Genomic DNA, 5613 nt, shown 5'->3' on the forward strand with positions numbered 1-5613 from the left:
AGATTATATGTTTTTATTGAGATTTGGTCACGACTGGGATGCTCCTTTTCAAGAATCTCAAGTAAACAAATATCTCGGTTAAGAATTGTTAATTTATTTTTCGCCAGATGTTTGCTATATACTGCGTTAGTCAATGGATCATTCCATCCGACGCGACGTTTCAAGGTCACAGAGTTTTTGAATCAGGATTTCGATGCTTTTCTTAAATATTTTTTTTCCTCAACAATGAAATTTTAAAAAAAAGTGCAAATGCACTAAACACACGAATACGAGAAAGTAGTATTCTAAATACAAAATATTATGAATCTCCATTTCAATAATTAACACTATGAAAACATGATATTCTTTTTACTGAGTTTTCGAAAAATAATTTGAATAAAAAAATAGGGAATATCATAATGTCGAAAACCTATTTTAGAAATTGATATTGTCAATATGAAGTTAGCAGAAATCTGAGACGCGTAGCAAACTATGAATTCATTATTCTTGATTTTTCATATAATTTAATTTGAGAATGCTCCTCGATTGTTTCCGCCATTTTTCGATCGAGCCGAAAGGTTTTTTACTAAACATTTTAAATAAAATTTAATTCTTTCTTTTTTAAATTCATTAATTCACTATGGTATTTATAACATTAGGAATTTATTTTCACGAAATGTATACACTAAGGTAATAAAATTTAATTCAATCAGTACAATTTATAAAATATTACATTTAAATACACTCAAGTTTATTATGATGAGTTACTGAGATATGAAATTAGAGAATGTTTTTCATACAAGAATATTATCAATTCCGTTAAAAAAAACGTATTTTATAAAAATCAATTTAATCAATAAAAGTGATAAAATGTTTAACCTATTTATTAACAAAATGTCTGAAGCTTAGCCGAGATTTTTGCCAAATATTCATAATGTAAGTTAACCGTGGATTTTAGTTGTCATGGAATACGTTAGTGCTTTAGGTAAGTTAGATTCGAATCTCGGCGCAGCCGTTCCAATTTTGTATAGCGATTAAGCGTGCGATTATGTATATAGTGAATAAATTAAGTACATAACAATAAAAATAATAATTGTACGTGTGTGTCTGTATTTAATTTGTGTGTTTAATTCCTCCTTCTGAAGGCTAAATCCTTTGGTTGAGTGAGTTATTTTTCATATAGTCGTTTGAGATTATAATATGTTTTGTATGGCAACTTTAAAAGATGTTTTCGCTCTTTCAAATAAAATGTATGAATGTCGTTTTAACTTCGCTTGTTAAGGTTAATATAGTGAATTTTAAATTCTCGCAAGATTTATAAGAGTTAATGCAACATCCTTTCAATTTGTTCGAACGAAAATATTAATTTTGACGGCCGAAAACCGCTTTATTAATTTTTGATACGCAAACCCTGTTTTCCCTATTTTGAAACGATATTATACTAAATTCTCATTCATTTTTATCATTTATTCTAACAAAAAGTCTCTCAGTGCATGAATTAAAATGTCCTTTAACTAGTTTTGATTTACACGAAAAGCAATAAAATGTTTTGTAAGAGATTTTAAAATAAATTTATCAGCAGAAGCAAATGACGTAAGAGTGATTCATGCAAAACATTATTTGTGTTGTACCCATTTGTTGTACCTTGGGTTTTACTCCACCTGTGAGTATGTATATAACCTACCTTGACGATTATTATAAGTATGCGTGAAGAGCTGCACGTCCAGCCCAAGTAATCTATTTTAATATTATGCGACGAGATAACTTTATTGCACGCGTCTTTGATCTCACTTCAACTGCTTTTCTCACGTATTATCGCACTGCGTTTGACTCCTGATGCATTATTCATGCGAACATTATTATTCTCATTGCGTGATCTTACAATTAGTTTATCAAATGATACACACCGATGTAATTCTCACGTTCCATTAGTTTCCTAGAAGTCAATGAGTTCCCGAAGATAACAATTTTGAGTTTATCAGTCAGGATAGAATAACATTTTTATCAACTGGCTAGAGGATTCCGTTAAAAAAGAAATATACTCCTTATGAACCATTTTGTCCGACGAAACCAAAACACAAAAATTGCAAATCTGCCCAGTGAACCACCTTTTTTTCTATGTTCGAACTTTTTTCACGGAAATTACTTTATTCGGTTCCCAAGGATGAATGAAAAATACGATTTGAGTTGTTTGCTGAAATTCGAAATTTTAAGAAAATTATTGTTATTCACATTTTTCTGCATGAATTTGGTCATCATTTATTTGCTATCGATTCTTTGAATGTATTTTGCTACTTTTTGAAATGGTAATTTTAAACCCAACACTCTTTCAATACAGATTTTTTATTTTGACAATAACCGTAATTTGTTGAAAATACACACAATTTGTTTAAACAATCGAAAATAAATATAACTTCTCTATCTAACTTATTATTTTTGATCATCAAATATAAATCTGTATTTAAGATCGCATTACATAAAAAAATGAAATTTTCATTGAGGCACAAATTATTACTTTTTTTCGCCCGGCACTCAGCGCGCGTCGCCCGTGTCGCGCGTGCCGCACAGTGGGAGCAAAAGCACTTTTTTTCGTTCAAAAATGTCCCAAGACTTCAATTTTGGTACGATTTGTAATTTTTCTTTTAATTTGAAGTTCATTAAATTCTCAAGATCTTGACGCTCTGAACTTTTATCTACTCCAATTGTTTATCAGTTTATCAATCATTTTTCCACTAAAAGTATGTAAAAACTGAAATTTTCTACAGAGCAATTTTTTACGCTTAATTAACTCAGCAGAAAAATTTTATATTGTCTTGAGTGAATGTTCAGGGACTCATAGAATACAAATAATTTGTTTATTATTTCATTTATTTGTTATGAACAAATCTTATGAACAAATTGACAAAAAGTCTTATTATCAGTAAAAAAAAAAACTTTTTTGCAAAAATTGTTTCGTATTAATGTAGAAATGGTATTTAATTACAAAACTAATTTAAAGGTTTATAATAACAATTGTTATAAACAAATTTTGTGGCGAAATAATAAAATTTGAGATTTTTTCAAATTATAATTTCCTTCAATAGCCAGAACGACTTCGGGTATTTCTTAAAATAATAAACATTTAATAATATTTGATAAAATATAATAATTTATATTTTTATAAACAAATTAGATGAAAAAATAAAACATTTTGGTCCTTTCGCATAGACATTTTTTTCTAGAAACGTTTTAAGCTATTGAACGAATGACTGCTAGCTACAACAATATTAGAAAATTTAACAATAATCACTGTCATTCATAATTCTTATGAGAAAATATTCAAACTTGAGGTTTTATCAAATTAAAATTTTCGTTGATGGCCAGAATGGGTACAGATATTCTTCAAAGGCAGTATCTTTGATAGTATTTAGTAAAATGCAACAGTTTAAATGTTTGTAAAAAATTTAAATAAACAAATTTCAAATGTTGGCGGTTTCACTTGAAAAAATCGGGTTTTCGGATTGTTACATTTTACCAAATATTATCGACGATATAGGTGATATTTTCAGGAATAATATTACCCATTCAGGCCACCAAAGAAACTTTAAATTTGATAAAACCTTCAATTTAAATATTTCGTCACCAATCCGTAGTTTTTGTTTCAATCATGAAAACCTACATTGAAAATAATAAAATAAAATATTTGGAAAAATGATTCAAGGTACGAAAACACATAAATGAAAAAAATGTGCATTCCGAAAAAATCTACAAATTTGAAATAACCTTTTGTTATAATACACTCAAAATGAAAAAAAAAGAAATTTTGAACGACAAAAGATACAATAAAATTTTGACTAATAAAATGTTTCGCCTAAGTTATATCTACAAATTTTCTTCGAGTCATTTTACTTTAAGATGCGTATTTTTTATTTAAATCACAAAGAAATTGAAAATAAATAAAATTAAATTTATCAAAAAACGACAAATTGCATTACAAATTTTAATTTAAAAAAATGGTTTTTCTTATCCGATGCGCACTTTTATTTATTTTAAAAAGAAGTTAATGCAAATCGTATGTTTTAATACTAATAAATATTATGAATTGTAATAATATAAATTTATTAAAATAATATATTTTCATGGTATCTGAGAATGAGAATTACTGCAAAATATGGAGCAAATATTAAAGTTTACATGAAAAATAAGATTTGTACATTATTTACCGGAAAATATGAATATTTTTATGATTTATTTCACTTTGACCTTAACCCTTTAAAACCCAATTTTTTGTCAACCAAAAAGACAAAATTTCAACTAAGAAAGATAAATTTGTAAACAAGAAAGATGAATTTTCTAATATAGAAGATTAATTTTCATTTTCAAACGGAGAAAATTGACCTTAAAAGTTCAATTATATTGATTCAATTGAATTTACCTTAAAAGTTCAATTTTCTACCACAAAATATCGTCTAATTAAAATAGTTTAGGCCTAAACCTGCAAAAGTGCATTTGCAACCAAATAGTCTAAATTCTTAAACAAAAAAGATTAGAATTCTATCCAGACCAATTTAATTTACAAGCAAAAAAAGAAGAATTTTTATAAAGCAGTTTGAATTCGCAACCTCCAATGTGCAACCAAATAGTCGAAATTTTGAAACAAAAAAGATTAAAAATCAATCCAAAAAGTTGACTTACAGCTAGGCAGACAAATTTTTTTAATGACTGTTGAATTTTTAACCGGAAAAGTTAAATCTTCGACGAAAAAGAATTCATTTTCATACCAAAAAGATGACTTTTCTACAAAAAATGATGAAATTTTTACCAAAGGACGAACCTTTAACAAAATTGTTGAATCCTTAAACATGTAGACGAATTTTAAATCAAGATAAATTTTAAAAAAATATTTGACTTATCAACTATACAGAAAGTTAATTTTTAACCAAATAGTTTAATTTCCTACTAAATTGTGCAATATACAAGCCAAACAGATGAATTTTCTACAAAAAAAAACAATTTTGATGTCAATCATACATCAGTTGTAGCAAATATATTGAAAAGTAGTTAAACTTCAAAGCAAGTAGTTGATTATTTAATTAAAAGATATGAATTTTTAAGAGAATAATTCAATCCTTAACAAAAATAGATAAATTTTCAACCCAGTATTTCAATTTTATGGAAAAAGAACTAAATCATTAATTTCTACCAAAAAATACAGATTTTCAGCAAAATAGATTAATTTTCAGTGAAGTTGGTGAATTTTGAACTAGAAATGATCAATATTTTTAAATAGCACATTCGAACAAAAAATGGAATTGTTATATTTTTAGTTCAAAAAATTCATTCTTACTAACAAAAATAACATAATTTTCAACAAAAGGGTTTAACTCAAAAAATAATTTTTTAAACAAGATTAATAATTTTCTGAAAATGGACTAGTTTAATTTTGAAGGAAAGACATTATTTTAAAAAAAATCGTTTAATAATAAAACAGTCAAGCTTCAAACCAGGTAGTTAAGTTTTTGACAAAAAAGATCACCTTTTCTTAAAATAGTTGTATTTATCACTAAAAATATGAATTTTCAAACAGAAAATTAATATTAAACCAAATAGTTTAATTTTCTGCCGAATTGTTGAATTTGTAAGCCAAACAGAAAA

This window comes from Belonocnema kinseyi, chromosome 8 (assembly GCF_010883055.1).
Source record: "Belonocnema kinseyi isolate 2016_QV_RU_SX_M_011 chromosome 8, B_treatae_v1, whole genome shotgun sequence".
NCBI lineage: Eukaryota > Metazoa > Arthropoda > Insecta > Hymenoptera > Cynipidae > Belonocnema > Belonocnema kinseyi.